This window comes from Dysidea avara, chromosome 5 (genome assembly GCF_963678975.1).
Source record: "Dysidea avara chromosome 5, odDysAvar1.4, whole genome shotgun sequence".
Classification (NCBI taxonomy): Eukaryota; Metazoa; Porifera; class Demospongiae; order Dictyoceratida; family Dysideidae; genus Dysidea; species Dysidea avara.
Window position 1 is genome coordinate 38,849,601 of NC_089276.1, and position 19,269 is coordinate 38,868,869.

Here is a 19,269-nt window from a genome sequence, read left to right on the forward strand (position 1 = left end):
TCTGATCAGGAAACTTTCGACCAAATGACAAAAGAAAAAATACAGGCTGGCTGGCGAGGCTAGTATGCAAGTACTCCTCAATGTGTCAGAGGCTCCAACCTTGGATCTTTCTTGGGAGTGACACTTTTCACAAGGGGATGCAGTCCTTCTGCCGCAAGCATGCAATTCAGCAAAGTTATATTATACGTAGTGATATTCGTCCGGCTGCCAGATGCTATTTTTGTTTGATATTCGTCTGGCAGTGTCACCCATAACTCGAGTATCAAACACACTAGTTGTATGAAGGTAAGTTTTGGGGTGAGTTTGAGGCAAGCTAGGGTTGGAGTGAGCGAAACAAGTGTCCTGGCAAAGCCAGGCCAACCCCAGCTTGCCTCGAACTCACCCAAAAACTTACCTTCATACAGACAGTGAAAGTTATCATTGTGCTTAACAGGCAAATATCACGTTAAGGTTAGGGTTGGGTTCAGCTTTGGTTTCTTCTTCACTGGGCATTCTTCTTATATAGGTTTCTTCTTCACTGGGTATTCTCTGATATAGGTTTCTTCTGGCATATATAAGGTAGAAACTAAGAAAGGTAGGTAGCTGGAAGCCACATAGCACAGTGGTTACGATCGTGTGGCTTACACACTGGACGTACTGGGTTTGATTCTAGGACAGGTCATGATTTTTGTTTTCCTTTTTTTTTTTTCGTTTGAGACCCTTTTTGTCCAAGTTTTTTTTTTCACGTGACTGTCTATATTATAACCAGCACTTCAGGATTTCATGACATATAATAACCTCAATAATATCATGGCCTCCTTTTGCTAGTTATATTTGAAAGTGTTTTTGCACATACAGTTATATACAAAAAAGAGAAGTATTACTAGCAACTACAATTGAGTTTACAAATATTAATAACTACAAGGCGTGTGTGCTAGCTATACATTATATATTGTGGCAATTCGTTACAATTACCATGACAACTGTAACTGGCTCACGTGATCAGCTGGACTACACATTTTAATGATCATCTTGTGTATGTATGAGATGGCTTGCCAATTCAACTACCTGGCTTCTATCATGTCCACACAGTGTAGCTATCTTGCAGCAACAGAATTACTGAACTTTACAATTATATCCTGCCTGCAAGGGTAGATTCAGGGGCCTGGCAAGGGGAGGGGCACAAACAGGTTAAGTTGTAAATGGTTGGGGAGAGCAGATTCTCTTGTATTTTTTTTAAGCAGCAATGATCACTCCTTAGTAGGTTGATTTTTGTCATTATGGCCTTTGCAGATGATCATGTTAAAAGCTGTTTAAAAGGCCGGTTATGAAAGCCTTAAACACCAGCAACACGATGATTATTTTTTGAGGTGTTTATTGCGAATCAAAGGTAGTTTGACAGCTGTGTTTCAGGCAAGTTTGCAATAAATGGTGGTAATGTGCAGTTTTCATGAGATATATAAATTGATTTTGGTCTGACAAGGTGTATAGTATTTCTATCAAATGGCTCTTCTACAGAGGAAGGAGGGGGGGGGGGGGGGGGATTTGGGGCTGGATCCACCATTGGCCTGGATTCCGAGTGATCTTTTTTAGTTCCAGCACACTGTTTGCTATCCTTATATAATTAACCGCTGTTGAGAACTCTGACCGCCAATCAAATTTTTAAACAAGAGATCACGTGACCACTGAAGCATAGTGTTGCTATCGCGGTGCACGCCGCTAAGTTTTGAGTTGCTAAACATCAAACAAATTAAACCTCAGGAAGCATAACCAGTCATAGAAAATCCTGGGAGTGAGGAAGAATTTGTAGGCATAAGAATACAAATGTTGGGCGTGAGAGCATAAGATTGAAGGCCAAATCATGAGAATCACACCTAAGGCATGGGAGTTGGAGCCTCTGATGTGTTTTCACTACCAATAACCCTGTAGAATCACAGATCAAAATTTATGGATAATTGCTTGATTTCAACTGAAAAGGTGCCTTGATTGCTCGACAAAGTAGCATAAACACCTGGTAAATTCACTTTGTCAGGCTTGCTTTGTGTTTACAAGTTGGCTTGCTAAGATGCTTGATCTCCTAGATCTTGTAATCTTGATTGCTTGATTTAACTTGATTCCTGCTCACAAATGGTTCTACAGGACTATCACAATTAAATATAAACTATTGTATCACCATTAATTCTAAGCCCTCCAAGCCTCCTAACAAGAAAGAAAAAAAAGGAAGTGGATACAATGCCAGCACTGGTTATGAACGTGAGCAGCTATTTTACCGGCACTGGTCCATCATTTAATTGGACTATGATTTAACTGGACTATCAAATACGAGTTGTATAGAGGTGAGCTAGGCTCAGTACATGTTCAATATTCCCTAAGCATTCAACTTAAGGGCACGCGTCTAGTATACCCCGAGTATTCAACTTTAGGGCATGCAACAGTGTCTAGCATTATAATTCCAAACCTACTCACCACAGAAGGCTGAAACTTTGGTGATTCATTCATTGGATACTGCAGACAATGCTGAGAAAATATATAAATTCTGAAATTGTGCGAACAAGTCAGGTTTTTGCTGGGACGGTCCATTGTGCAGCAGGCGAGTGGCATATAAAATTAATGCAGTCAGCTTCATACACTTTTTCAGAAGTACTTATAGTTTTCTAATTGGTGTAAACATTGTGTAATGGGGGAAAGTGGATTGGCCATGCAAGACTACTTGCAGAGGTACCTAGTACAAGTATAGAATATTGTGAAGTATATAGAATTCTAAGAAGAGTTGGATTCCCGTAAGTCTCCTGGTCCCGGGTCCTTGGTCACTGGGTCCACTGTTTTTACCTACCCTAAATCTACAGCACTGCTACAACTTACAAACCATACAATATGATCAAATTTAATATTCGTTATGATCCTTTATAATCAAATTTCCTATTGAGGCAGTGATCAAACTAAACATTAATTATAATAATGATGACATGTCCATGTCTATAATATAATTGGATTAAGTGTCTACACCACCTGGTGTAGTTTATGTGAATTGAGTTGAATTATAGTAGTTTCATTAGTTGAAGGATATAGCAATGATAACAAGCAGTGTACAATATAAGATAAAATTATTGCTCAGACAGAATGGCCAATCAAAAGTAAATTTGATAGGCCATTTCTGAAGTTGCATGGTCATAAGATAGAACTGTACTATCACGCAGGGCGAAGCACAAGCCTTCTAGGGGGTCTGGGGGCATGCCTCCCAGGAAAGTTTTGAAAAAGGATCACTCTGAGATTGAATTTGAGACCACTTTCAGCTACTTTTCACTGAACTTTATGCACATATATTTTACAGAGAATTAATTGTGTTTATTAGTAATACATGTACAAAATTTGTATTGCTGCATACATATCTTACAAAAAAAACAACTATGTGAATCAATGTATTGTATAGCCAGTTTGTAGACTCAGCTGGGCTAAATGCTTTGTTACAAGTGGTGTTGAGTCTACACAGATTGAATAATAGCTATCCAACTAGCTATTGTTAAAGCTTCTCTTGTGAATTGCAACTTACTCTCGAACTTGCCACGTGCAGAACACTTTTATCACCTGACTTTCATTCCACTCTCTCCAGCCAGTGCATTCTCTACACATTCTAACCACAAAATGGCCGTCTTATACTTAATATCGTACCTCCACTTCGCAAATATTACCTTCTTTTCTTCTCCTGGAAAGTGCCACTCATGTAGTCAGTGTAGTGATCGCTATTTCACAACATCGACTGTAACCCACAATCGATAATTGGGGTAAACATGAGGTGCAGTGTTCTAGCTTAAGCATGCACATCGAGTCAATGCTTCGATGGGATCAAGACTTCAAAGTAGCTTCGGTAAGGAAAGGTGACGATACGATAATAATAATAATAACTATAATAATACATGTAATAATAAAGAATTGCAGTTTTGAAATTTTTGATTGGCACAAATGACTGACCAACGGCTACATTGATCGTCACTTGGTCGGAAAATGGCCAATGGCCGACCATTATATTGTACTCTGACAAGCTTGTCCCATGATGAACTACATGGGATATGGCAGATATCAGAATTACTTATTAGTGACTATTACTATTAGTCATAGATAGAGGGGTGTATGTGTTAATTAATTTTAGGTGTAACATTTGTGCATCAGACAATGTATCGAACTGGCATAGTGACCTCTTACAGTTGTTTTATAATCATAATCATATACAATACTTTAAAACTGCAATACATACAGCACACATGCACTGAGCTGTGTTTTGTACACTTGGAGTGTTTGTGCTAGTAAAATGGTTAAGGAATATCACCCCCTGGTAGACCTTGAGGAGCCAGTAAATAATATCCCTGAGGGCAATGAAGAGATGACTACATCATCGAACGATAAAATATTAGATGTACCTGAATTGTAACATATTAATAACACATCATTCATAATACCAAGAGTTCATAATATTTGTATGGTGGAGAGTGTCTAACTTGAATACATTCACCAAACACCCTGCATAAAGTAACAGCTCAGCCTTATTTCAGAATAAATGCTTTGCCTTCATCAACACTAATCAACACCAATCAGTGAAGGTGTTGATTTGATGAAAGGTGAACTTTGGTGTACTTTATGCAGGGTATTTGTACAGGCCATACTGAGAGATAGACACTCTCTCAGCAATAAAATAGCAATACGTAGTTGGTTAATTCATAGTAGCACATACTATCTATGGTTAATTCCAGATGAGTTAGCTAGCTGCATGGCGCCTGGTTTTTAGAAGTAGCACAACATCAACTTGTTTCAGTACTTTTTATTGCAGCATTATACACTGTCCCTACTCTAGCTTAAATTCCGAATTTTTTCTTATACTTGTTTGTGGAGTTTTTTACCATATGTCTACAACAGTAATTTACGTAAGTGGGCATGGATTCATGCATACCTGCACACTGATGAATGGGCATGGCTACCATATCTCTACAGATAATAATTTATGTATGTGGGTGTGGCCCACAAAAGAAGCAGAGCTATGCTATGACGTGTAGTAACACGTCCACATTTAAGTTAGTGTGTGGGGTCAAACCCAAATAATCTGTAAGGCATGACCCGACTCGCTACTAAATAAAATATATTTATTGACTTACACATTGCTGTATAGTTGGCTGTGCACTGTAAATACAGTGGTAGTCACAACACACTAACACAGGTGTGATATTGTTGTCCAAACTGGCACATCCTTACAAGAGTAGTATACACACCATATTAGTCACACTAATAATAGTGTAACCATACATGTACAGCTGAAAAAAAAACACTTGTGCATTCAGGAGTGAAAGGGTAGAATGTGATGGCTTTATTATCAAATTCAACCACTCATCATAGTATTCTTGTGAAATATTACATCATCTGCAGTTTAAAACAACAAAATGTGTCACATCACTACAACAAAATGTGTATTTGTGCATACCACACACACATCACATACGTTGGTGGAATATGTGATGTGTACATCACATGTACATACTTCGGTGGAGTATGTGATGTGTAGGAGATGATGGTTCACATTTGCTAACTAATGGACAAATGTGAACAATCATCTCCTACACATCACATACACCACAGGAGTGCATGCTATGTACAACTGACACATTTAGAGCATACCACATAATTATGCACAAATACACATTTTATTGTAGTGTCTCTGTGTAATATGGCTTAGCACAAAATGAGTTTATTTATAGCACATAAATTCAATAAAACTGATGCTTTTCTATACATCCTACTACCTCTAAATGATAAAGGATACCAAAGAACACCTAATTTTTAACACTAGAATCATCTATAATAGCAGAAAATAGTTTTCATTTACAAATCTTAGTGTCACGTACACCAATATACAGTCACACTGCTTGTCTTGTGTGCTTCACACACCATATCCTAAAAGTGTGCCTGCACCCCAAGGGTGTGCTGCTGATTAAGTGTGCTATGACCACCTCAGTTTTAACAGTCTGAGTTGCTCTCTCTGATCAATATCAACAGCGAGTCACATATGCGTGCGTTTTTGGTGCAACTGGCGACCACATGTATGCGAATAGTTTGATGCAATATACACTGGTATGGAAGCCGTACTGTAGTCTATTAACACTCAGTGGTAGAATCTTGACTGATGGCCATGGTAAAGAAGAACAAAAGGTAAGACAATAGCGCAAGCATTGTATATTTATCAATATACCAAAAGTTTTTTTCTTAGGTGAACTAGAAACGTTTCTGTGAAAAAAATTAGGGCTGTAGCTGTAGCCAGTTTTCTGCTACGCTTGACTGAAGCATCAGGCAGGCGGGCAGTAGAAAATTCCGTTGAACAATTAAAAAAATTCTTTAGCAACTTGACAGAAATGTTTCGAGTTGATCTGAAGACAATTTTGGGCATAATCCGACCAACACTGTCGTGTTGTGAGGAAAAATCGCAGCAGGTTTTTGGGTTATATTGTATCATGGATCGCCCCTACACCTTCGATGTCCCTACTATACAGTACTATTGTACTGTATGATATAGCCAATGCAGGAGGATTCTCCTCCCTTGAACATGCTATCACACCCTTGACAATCAGGGGCAACTACCATGCCTCTTGATAATCTATTCGACTGCAGTTTTGCTGTAGAGAACACTCGCTTGAAATAACCTGTGAGATTGAGATACTCTATAGTTAACAGTATTCACTGTCACATTGCAGGAAGATAATATGAATGATGACCAGGACACACGATAGTGTGTTGTGTGGCCAATGTACAGCTAGTACAGGCATGCGACAGACAAGTGGGTATTTTACAGGAACCACTGTTTTCATGCATCCATAGTGCCTGACCGTAGCCTTTGGACTTACAGGGCTATATTGACACCAGAACAGAAATCATGAACTCACACTGTATTCAGAAGTACAGCAAACCAATGGACAAATAGAGAAGGCAACAGTTATAATTGCACTTTATAGTTTTAAATTGTAACTGCAAGAACTCTAATAGAGCAGTCAGTACTCTAATAAAGCAGTCACAAATCTGATGTCATCAATTGATAATATTTACAAATTATAACAATACTACCTTATTTTACTTTACCATCAACAGGTTTTTATCTCAAGTAGGCTTACTAGTTTTTATGTGCTTTGCAAAACATACACTTTGTTAGCTATTACAAATGCTCTCAAATTCAAATATGAGAGGTCTAATTTTTAAAGTTTTCTCAGAAATTATCCAACTAGTGTCTTAGGAAGTATATGCCCTTTATTCATCCAGCTATACAAAGCAAACTTATGCAAATGAATATAATTTGTGCACTAGAATTCCATTCTTCTCTTTTTAGTGGAATAAACATTGTTTGTCCTAAAACTTCTTGCACCCCTTGGCCCCCCTAACACTGTCTCCTAGATCTACCTATGCCTGGTAGAGCAGCTACAAATGAATTCAGTTACAAACAAGTCAGTCTGTAGAGGGTTCAAGTCATCCAGTAGAGAGTTCTGCTACAAACAAGTCACTTTTTAGGGAGTTTAGCTGCAAAAAAATCACCCTGCGAGGGTTCAGCTACAAACAAATCATCCTGTAGAGAATTCAGCTACAAACAAATCACCCTGTGGAGAGTTCACAGAGCTCAATATAATGGTTGGTCAATGGTCAAGATCTGGACAACAGAATTGCATGACCAGTAGTAATTAGTATAGTCAGACAAACAATGACCAATTGAAGAAAACATATGAAGTGCATTTCTAGTGGTGATAACTGTTAAACAGCAAATTGGTTATGCAGCATTTCAGCACTCACTTGGTTACATTGTGACGTGGAACAGGTAACACATGTGTAGCATCATTGCCGTGGTGTGAAGTTTGTCAAAGCTATGAGAGAAATTTGCAGCCAAAAATTTTTTTTCGAGAGTGTTGATTGATGGGTCTGGAAACCACAGAACTAGTAATATTATCAATCACGCCACCAGTTCCCAGCACAGGAATGTTTGAAGTTCAATCAAGCTAAGAAGAGCCAGCAACTCTTGGTAGCGGTAGCTCCCATAGTCAGCTGTTTGACGAAGTTGGATACTGTTGTGAAAGATTATGCTGAAACTTTAATATCAACCAAGGAAGGTATACTGTTTACGGAGTATGTTCCACTTTATGAATTAGAAGTTCAACATGAGGTAGGCTTAGGCAAATCTTACAATAATGATTTGTCTACGAAATACTTCACACATTATAGTGTGGAGAGTCTACGGAAAGCACACAAGAATTTTGTTGAAGAAAGTGTTTCTTTTTTTATTTTCTTAATGGATGGTACCACAGATGTGAGTAAGATGGAAAAGACAAAGCTGTAGTGATGTTGTACTACTGCAAGAAATATGATTTTTTTTAAAGGAAATAAAATCATGCACAAGATACCTGTCAGTTGCTAACCCCAACAGAACTAACACTAATGGCCTATCACAGTGTCTTGGAGAAGTGTTAAAACAGGCCATGGGTATACAAGATATTTGTGAGCCCTCCAGTATTTTGAAAATCAAGTCTGTATTAGTTGGAGGTGGTAGTGACAGAGTATCTGTGAATATTTCACAACACAATAGTCTCAGAGCGAAATTACTAGGGAGTTACTGTGGATCTTTTTAGAGATGATGCTGTGCTCACCACTTTAAACTTTCTTCCTTAAAGAGTAAATTGTTCAAGAATACAAGTTTCAGCAAAAAAATCTACTAAATTCAATCTCACAGTGTAAATTTTCCCCTTACTTTGGCCCCTTTTCTGTTACACTTTTTCAGCTAAAGGTCACTAAGTCTAAGTCCTTGAAATTAGGTTAGGTAATTCTAAGTCTGCAGCACATGTTGCTGTCAGACCTTCAGTGCTGGTCACTGTAAAACACTAATAATAATAACAATAACAATTTCCTTGGGGGGGGGGGGCATGCCCCAGATCCCCCCCTAGGAACCACATGCTTTGAATTTCGCAGAGTGTGCATTGTACACTGAGTAGTCACTTATATCAGAATAGATCTACCATGTAGCATGACCAACCCAACTAATCTACACACCTATCACTATTGTTTTGGTCTGACAAAATGACAGATCATTCAAGCACTAGCTATCAGTTATATTGAGATTTAGTCTCAGCTACAAACAAGTCACCTTGTAGATAATTCAGCTACAAGAAGTCATTTTGAAGACAGTCCAGTTACATTGGAAGTCACTCTGTAGCGAGTTCAGTAACCTTGTAGAGAGTGCGGCCAAAGAAGCCGCCTTGCCACACCGTGAGTATATTAACAGGAAGAAAGAAAATGCAATTTTCACACCTATGTAGCTCTGTGATCCCTAATCCGATTGGACCAAATTTGCTAGAGAAGTGCTGGCCAGTTAGGGGAGTCTACATACCAAATTTGAAGAAAATCGCTCCAGCCATTTCCGAGATACAAGCGAACAAAATTTCGTTTTAATTTCTTCATTTTTTTCTTCTACTTCATTTCGCACACTTCACAAAATCCGCCATAAAACATGAATGCGTGTTCCAATCGGGCTGAAATGTGGCACACTTGAAGGGCTCATTAAAGCGGATCTCAGTACCAACTTTGGTATGAATCCGATGAACATTCACGGAGTTATGATCGATTATTCGCGTAAAATAAGGTCGAAGGTCTGTCACGCCTACAGGGTAAACTCCTTGAGGGAATGAGCTGAAAATTGCCATGTAGATGGAGTAACCATCGTAGGAGTGCCTTTTTGTGGTTTGAAAAGAATCAAGATAAAGATCATGGAGATATGACACGAAATCCAACCTGTGTCACAATCACGAAATCGATTTTTATGAAAAAAAAATTGTTTTCACGCCTACCAGGCAAACCGCTAAGAGCAATGAGCTGAAAATCGGTGTGTTGCTGGAATAATCATCATAGAAAGTCCTTGCAGTAGTACAGAAGAAACGGAGTACAAACTACTGAGTTATAATTCAAAACCCAACTACGTGTAGCAAATGCGAGATCGAGATACTCTAATAGAACAGTCACTCTAATAGAGCATTCGACTACGTTTATAACTTACTCAAAGAATTATATTACATTGCAAGTTATTCTGTATAAAGTTCAGCTACAAACAGTTAATCTTATAGACAATTCAGCTAGAAACAAGTCACCCAGTAGAGAGATCAGCTAGAAGAAGTCACCTTGTAGAGAGTTCAGCTACAAATGTAGAGAGTTCAGCTGCAGACAAATCACCCTGTAGAGAGTTCAGCTATGAATAGATCACCCTGTAGAGAGTTCAGCTAGAAGAAGTCACATTGTAGAGAGTTCAGCTACAAAGAAACCACCATGTAGAGAGTTCAGCTGCAAACAAATCATTCTGTAGAGAGTTCAGCTACAAACAAATCACCCTGTAGAGAGATCAGCTAGAAACAAGTCACCCTGTAGACAGATCAGCTAGAAGAAGTTACCTTGTAGAGAGTCCAGCTACAAAGAAACCATCATGTAGAGAGTTCAACTGCAAACAAATCACCCTGTAGAGAGTTCAGCTACGAACAGATTACCCTGTACAGAGTTCAGTTAGAAACAAGTCACCCTGTACAGAGATCAGCTAGAAGAAGTTACCTTGTAGAGAGTTCAGCTACAAAGAAACCATCATGTAGAGAGTTCAGCTGCAAATAAATCACCCTTTAGAGAGTTCAGCTAGAAACAAGTTATCCTGTAGAGAGATCAGCTAGAAGGATCATCTTGTAGAGAGTTCAGCTACAAAGAATCACCCTGCAAATAGTTCAGCTACGAACAAGTCATCCTGTAGAGAGATCAGCTAGAAGAAGTTACCTTGTAGAGTATTCAGCTACAAACAAAACGCCTTGTAGATAGACCAGCTAGAAACAAGTCACCCTGTAGACAGATCAGCTAGAAGAAGTTACCTTGTAGAGAGTTCAGCTGCAAACAAATAACCCTGTAGAGAGTTCAGGTAGAGTCAAGTCACCCTGTAGAGAGAACCCTGTAAAGAGTTCATCTACGTACAAGCAAATCACCGTGTAGAGAGTTCAACTACATTTCAAGTCACCCAGTAGAGAGATCAGCTGCAAATTATCCTGTGGGAAATAATTGACATGTAATAAATATATGCATTATATATATAATTTGTACATTTACTGATAAAATCAGAATGAATTAAAGTATTTATGAAATCTGCTTCATCTTTTTCTTTTTCCTGTGGTAAAGAAAAAAAATGTATGTTAAAAAGCCCCAAAGCTGGCCATAAGCCGGATTTGGGGTATACAAATACACAAAGAAGTGAAATCTAACCCAAAACAGCCAAGCTGTAAAAAAAGAAGTGCGGCCCTTGAAAAGGCTATGGTGAAAAAAGATGTGAAATCCAAGGTGGCGGCTAAGAAATGGCTGTGATGGTAGGTTAATGATAAAAATTTTAATAACGACAATTCAGGTGAATTTTGTGCCAAGACCAAGCGGAACCAAATTCACCTGAATTGTCGTTATTAAAATGTTTGCAATTACAGCCATTTCTTGGCCACCACCTTTGATTTCACATCTTTTTTCACCCTAGCTTTTATGGGGCTGTACCCTTTCTTCACTTCACAGCTTGGCTGTTTTTGCATAGATAGCTATTACTACATAGCTTTGTATGTGTGAAAATCCTTACTTTGACATTGAATAACTGGTGGTGGTAGCATGCTAATGTAGGGATTTTCCCACATAGCTATAAATTATAGATAGCTATCTACTCTATCATCCAATACTCAATGAATATGTGGTTTATGGAGTATGGGTTCACCTTTACAATCTGATATTTCTTAGAATTTATGTTAGATTATAAATTAACAGAGAAGTGAAAGCACACAGCTTTGTGTGTAGTTTTTGAATTTTCAAATACAGAACACTTACACTTAATAGTAGAGTGACTGAGCAACAAATTTAATGAAATTGTTCACTTTGTGATAAAGCACCAAATTTTCTGTGGAAGTTGAGTAATGTATGCTAAATCATTTGAGAAATTATGGTGCCACATCAAAATCATTGCGTTAAGGCATGTTTTAAACCTTTAAACTAGATTATAAGCCCTTTTCTAATAAAATATCTTCGTTTTTGCTTAAATCACATGAATGTACAGTATTTCAAATTTACAGGTGCAATCAGAAGATCGATGAAGTTTAAAGCATTTAAAACGAGTTAAGTGTAATACTTACCGTGATGCAGGTAAAAAAATACTAATATCCAATGGCTCTCAGAGTAGGGCATCAATAAGAGTAGCAGTGCTATAATTAGAATACTGACGCATGCGCAGTAACACATGCAACTAATCAAACGAGTCGACAATTGCTCTTCGTAATGCCATGCAGAGGAAGAAAGCTACGGCTTCTCACCAAATACGATAAACCTTGAATGACCAGGTGGTGGTTTTCTGGGACTTGGTTGCAAGTGCACATTAATGGCAGCAGAGTCAGCCATTAAAATTTGTTTTTAAATAAACTTAAAAAAAAAAAAGAATTAAAAAATAAAATAACAGAATTCTGATCATAGCGTTACACCAGCTATACCATTCAACATTACATTATACATGCTCACAAAGTCTATGCAGTAGCAGCATAGCCATGGTACGGTATATTATGTTGTGTTACAGTCTATTTGTATTATTATGCTGATAAAGAAAAGGTGATGCCGACACACATACATACTGTGGTAAACATATTAACTTTCCACCACTGTAATATTTACTCGTTAAATACTTAGTTAGCTGATAATAGTTCAGACCCTCATGGTTGTCAAGCATGCAAAGTGTGTTAATTTCATCATGCTTCACTAAGTGTTCAGGTCGCACCCCTTCTGCTGATACAAAAACAAACATTATAAACAACAAATAGTGACAATACTTTAACAGCTATATGTATAGGTTAGGAGCCGAGGGCGTGGTTCCTAACCGACTTAGAAAATGTGGGTGTTATATATGTCGCTATGTAGGTGGAACCATTGTGAGATTGTGTTATATGACGTTTCAAAATTGTTACAGTGTTAAAACAAGTCATGCGACCATGGCCAGTAGAGAAGATTGAACATGTTTTCGAATTAAAACTTGTAACTAGCTACATTATTGCTACTTCTGTTAGCTGGTGGACCAATCAAAGAGTGATAGCTACTGTGACAATAAAGTTAAAGCCAGCACTACCAAGGGTTTAAAGTAAGTGGTAACATTGTTGTCAATGGTTAATAATACTTGTTCTGGCACTAGGCCTTCTGTAACTAAGCCAGTATATACACGATTTCACACCTACATAACTTTTTTCAAGAGACAAATAAACATTCTACAAGAAAGCTTATCTATTTAGTTCTTTTAATAGGGAGTCCGCTTAAAGTACAGTAAAAACATATTAAACAGGCTTGAAACATTGACGGGCATTAAATAGAACTCCATTATTTTCTGAAATGCTCCACTTATGATAGCAAATTAACATACCTACAACATTATAGTCTAGCTCTCATGGTCGAATTGGGTAGGTGTGCTTATAAAAGGAATGGAGTAGGTCAAGCTCTGTTGGTCTATGGGCTATTAGCCTGTATATGCTTTGCAGAGCATGCATAGCAAATCAATGATCGAAAGTGAGATTTGCAATGCTGTGAGGTCTATCTGCTAGCAGGTTTCTAACTAAGTTAGTTAGAGACCTGCTAGCAGGTTTCTTCATGGTTTTTAAAGACCTCATTATCTGCCAAAGATCAAAGCATACTATGCATAGCATTTTCTAAATATTGTTAGCACCTCACATCTGTCATCATCACCAATCAACAGTTACTATTTACCAGTGGAGCTCCAAATCAACAGCTCTCCACATTACATTAATAAAGGCATAGACGTAGCAACATATGAGGGCTAGAGATCATGAGGTGGTTTTCTGCAGTTCGGTTGCAAGTGCACATTAACTGCAGCAGAGTCGGCCATTAACATTTGCTTTAAAAATAATATAAATAAGGTAAAGAAGCTGTCTCACTGGATCAGATTTACCACTGAGTTCAAATCTGACTTACGCTGGTGGGACTTGTTCATTACATCCCGATCGCATCAGTTTTCTGTACCACTCTCAGGAAATTTTGTTGGATTACCGGATACGGACAGATGCCTCTGGCACATGGGGCTGTGGTGCACGATTTGGAGATCAATGCTTCCAGTTCCCCCTGGCCCCCGAGTGGAAGCCAATTACCATAATGGCCAAGAAACTTGTTGCTATCGTCTTCAGCTGTTCAGTATGGGGAAGTTTCCTGAGTAGAAAGAGGGTACAGCTCTTTTGTGACAATCTTGGCCTTGTGGAGTCCATTTGGAAAGGTGCATCTAGAAGACAACATAATGATATACTTTCTCAGATGTCTTGGGTTTTGTTTTTTCACAGCCCACTATGACATTCACATCACAGTTTCACACCTTCCAGGAGTCCAAGACACGGCAGCAGACCTGCTGTCAAGAAGCAAGCTCCAACAATTCCTTGTCTCACAGCTAGCTAGTGTTGTTTTAGTATGGAGTTTTAGTTTTAGTTATAGTAATCTTTCTTAATTCTTTTTTGTTATTGATTTAGTTATGGTTATTCACTCTTTGTGGTTTTAGTTTTAGTTACAGTTAAAAACTTGAAAACCTTTTAGTTTTAGACGCAGTTTTAGTTATGTATCTGAAAACCTTTTAGTTATAGTTTTAGTTGTGCATAAGAAAACCTTGTTTAGCTTTAATAGTAAGCACCAACTGACTATATTTTATGTGAATGAAACTCTTGTTATAATTTCAGTACCATTTTTCCAGCTTAGTAATACAAAATCTTTGTATTACAAGACCTGTCAATTTTTTAATAATATAGATTAATACAACACTTAATACAGTGCATTTGATGCAATCTCTGTCACAGGTAATCCTTATTCTTTCTTAGTAGAACTTCCCTTTCCAAGTTACTATCAGTAAGTCTGTTGTGTTTGCCAGATGTCGATTCCCCACTTGTAGAAAATACTCTTTCAATAGGGGCTGTTGAGGCAGGTATGCATAAATGTAGCCATTAGCTAAAAGCATTAAATTACAGTGACCATTAACAAAAACAGTTAGCATACTATAGGCCATCACTACTACCTAGTACCTACATTACTGATTTCGTGAATTTTGGTCAAACAGTTTTTATTAGTTATAGATTTAATAGTATGTACGTAACTATATGATATAGATATTTTAGTTGCATATAGTTTTAGAAGTAGTATCAAATACATTTAACAAGCAGTTACAGTTTTAGTAATAAGATCAACTTGCTATATTGTAAGCAGTTTTAGTTTTAGTAATAATATAGATTTGATTTTAGTTATAGTTTTAGTGATTATATACGTTTGTTTTAGTTGTAGTTATAGTTTTAGTTAACTTAAATATATTCACCTTACTAAAAGTACTTTTAGTTTTAGTTACAGTTAACTGAAACAACACTACTCACAGCCAACAGCCACTTGCTTACCAACAGCCAATTCCACTTTGCCTTGCTCAAATTGTGTCACTAAGACAGTTCAACTAGATGTCGCCTCAGTTCCTCCGACACTCCAAGTCATCCAGATGCCCCAGTAACCTCTGCTACTAGTCACAATTGCATTACGCCGCACTCAATACACCACATTTTTTCAAACAGGACCTATGTTGCTAGTGCACTTGGTATCCATGTACTGTTTTATTTCTATATATAGCTGTATATGTAATCATGATGTATGTACATATAACGTGTGTGTGGGCACGCATAAGCCTACTCATAATATTTATGGGATATATGTCATGCACATTGCATATGGGCCCTATATAATTCACTGGCCTAGTTGCTTATATGTATATTTCACACCGGTACATCCATGCCTGGCATGTTGACCAAGAATCTCATACTGGCGTGTTTGCTCCAAGCTGTATATGTTGCAACTGCCCACCTATATTTACTTCCCACAAGCACTGTAATCATGTTGTTATCCTTATCGTTTACCACCATCATCTCCTTCTGTAGATGCATGCCACCACCCTGCACCCTCCCTGGATGTCACACATTTAGCCAATCTCCGCAGCAAGGCTGATCACTTCCTTGCTCCAAAAACTAGCCCCATATAACAACGTACTCTGCAGGAAAGAAAAAGTACATCCATTTCTGCAAACATCTAGGACCTCCCGAATGCTATCATCAGAATCAACAGTAATTCTATTTGTCACACATCCTAGCTGAGGTCAACATCTCTCGCACCACTATCAAAGTGTATCTTTCAGTGAGCAGCTCACACCTCGACTTCAGCTAGTTGTACGTGGCATCAAAAAAGTCTCAAGCATTGGACTCCCCACAGAGAGTCAGATTGCCAATCACTCTCCAAATAATGCTAAGTATCAAGCAACCACTATCCAATCAACCCTACTCTTATAGAAATATCCTTGAGTCCTAAAAATAAAAAGTCACTATCAAACAATCAAACACTGACCCGTTTCGACAGGGTGTACAAATTTACTTGGGAGCAACTGACACCCCTGTATGCCCCATACTAGGGATGCTTCCATATCTGGCACGAAGAGGAACACAAACTGGCCCTCTATTCCTCACAGCTAGAGCATGGCCAAGGACTCACCTGGTGATGGTGTTGACGCAATGTGATTTCTGCTCAGTTTTTTTCTATACGACTACACATACATTCATTGCAATACACAAGTACGTAACACCTTCCTCCACTTCAATGACATCATCTACACAGCACCCAGCGTATAAAAGGTAACTCAACTTTGCACTGTTCAATTGTTCACATTGTAGTATGCATTCATGTATAACAATAAGTAATAAGGCATCATCGAGTTCAAGTGCCAGAATCCTTGGGGCGAAAGATTCTCATGTGCACATGGTCCCCTTTCTATGGCTTCTGCAGCAAGAATTTGGACGGTCAATTTTGCTGGCCCTGCTCCAACATTCTTACCTGCCCAAGTATTTGTCGCCTAATTTGTAATGTTACTCTTGGCCTTTAATCAAAAGTAAAATGTCTTGACCCAAAAGCAGTTGAGGCTTTGCACACCTACCAACTCACCACAATCAACTACAGATCGTGGTTGAGCTAGATGATTTCGGGAGACAAGTGAGGCTACGGATTGTGGCAGAGGATCACAGAATACAGTTGTCCCAGGCAAGGTTAGTGACAACATTAACCTGTTTTTAAACACTTCTAATGAAGCCAATATTTCAGTGTTAAAAGTACAGGCACGATCCAAGTACACAGAAAAATTTGGAATTTTCAACTAGAGTAGGGACCATAGCACATCGATAAAAAGTACTGAAACAAGTTGTAGTAGTGCATGATATTAAATCACAGTAAAACAATAAGAAGTGTTATATCCCTACTGTGCTCAAGATACCATAATGGAAATGCACAGTAGGGATATAACACTTCTTATTGTTTTACTGTGATTTAATATCGTGCACTACTCCAGCTTGTTTCAGTACTTTTTATCAATGTGCTATGGTCCCTACTCTAGTTGAAAATTCCAAATTTTTCTGTGTACTTGTTTGTTAACTTTTTTTGTAAATAATTATTATGACTGGTGAACCCACGTGTATATACCGCATATGAAATGGCACCGCGCGCCCCAATTATTGTCTAAAAAGTGAAGTATCCATTATGCTTCGTTGTCAGCTTTGTGCAACCTGTTACGCAGCATTTTGGATCAAGAACTGTTAGAAAAGCACCTCTGCAATCCACGCATACCGAAAGAAATTGTGCCGCGCGCCCCAGTTATATCAATTATTGTCTGAAAAGTGAAGTATCCATTATGCTTCGCTGTCGGCTGTGTTCAACCTGTTACACAGCAGTATGAATCAAGAACTGTTTGAAAAGCACCTTCACAATCAAAATAGCCACTATGAAAAATACAGATGATTTCCGTTACGCGGAAGGGAAGCCATCACGTGCTATCACCAAATAGACACTTTTCGCTGTCAGCAAAGATGAATGGGACACAAAGGAGGACACTGGTAAATCCATGAAGAATGCATTGTATGTACTGTGGTATTGCAAAAGGCACCGGTCAGGCCAAAGTGACGTCAAACAGTGAAAAAATCAAGCCAGTAGCCTTAGCCGTTATCGAGTTACACTTGTCTGAAGGCATCAAGTCAGCCAGTCACTAGAAAATTCCATTAAATAAATTATTTTTTAAATTCCTTAGCAACTTGTTGAAAGCGTTTCGGATCGATCTGAAAACTTGTTTGGGCTTAGTTTTACCTAACCAACACTGCCCCATCATTGTCAGAGGAAATTAAAGCTGTTTTTTGGGTGATATTTCGTGGGCCACGCCTACTCCTTTGTGATCCCTACTATACAGTGACTATCATACTGTATGATTAGCCTAAAACTAGATATCAAACGAAAGTTTATTCATTGGGTTACAAGGGGAAGGTTAAATAACCACTGTAACAACGGTGGCTTACTTGGTATGAAGCAATGAAGAACAGCGGATGGTTTTGTTGCCACGTCACATTCCACGCTTTGTCTGCCATCTTAATTAATGTCAGAATCACGTGAGCTGTATATGGCCTTACTCGCCATTGAATGGTGAATCAACCAACAGTTATTTGGAGTGAATGGGATCAACTGGAACTGGGCTATGGACCATTTTCTAAAGGATTTGTGTGTTTGTAAGCTGAAATTTATTTTCATGGCGTGTTTTGGTCCTTATACTTTTGTTGCAGGCTAAATCCCTAGGTATAGCTTATTAAGTCATCAGTAAAATGATGCTGATTGTGTAGCCATAGGATGAACACTTAGAAAATTACAACGCTTTGTTTGCAATCATGCAAAGCGGCTTCTATATGGACCTATGTGACTTTAAGGGTTAAGCTTTGCTGTTACTGTTTGAGCCATCGATAGCGTCCTCGGCAAAGCTGCTACAAGGGTGAAAAATGTACATTGTAGTTTATTGTGTGAATTGGCCTACTTGAAGAATTGACCTATGGTCCAGTCCGGTCTGGGTATTATCCATCCCCAGTGGGCTTGCACCTAGATTCGCTTGCTTTTCAGTCTGTGATGTGGCTTCAGATCTTTTCAGTAATTTATGTAAAGGCCCTTGCATCACAGAAGAAAAGTTTAAGTACAAGAAGTAAATAATTAAAACATGGGAATAAAAATCGCTGAGAAAAGTAAAGAAACAAAAGTCAAACAAGCCAGCATGTTAAACAAACAGAGATCTCTATTTGGACTCAATGGATATGGTAGAAACTAAAGAAAATAACAGTAGTTTCTCCATAAATCAGGGACAGATAAGTACTGAGAATGTTT

The 19,269-nt window shown here is 38.3% G+C and overlaps 1 protein-coding gene and 1 long non-coding RNA gene across 2 annotated transcripts in view; one reads left to right on the plus strand and one right to left on the minus strand.

The window, feature by feature from the left end:
• Positions 1-19,269, plus strand: part of LOC136256328 (hemicentin-1-like) — a 92,479-nt gene that overhangs the window by 264 nt on the left and 72,946 nt on the right. The window lies entirely within an intron of this gene.
• Positions 5,156-18,502, minus strand: LOC136256323 (uncharacterized). The gene is made up of 2 exons (XR_010701436.1): positions 18,423-18,502; positions 5,156-5,385 (listed from the first exon to the last, which is right to left on the minus strand). It is a non-coding gene; the product is annotated as an uncharacterized lncRNA (long non-coding RNA).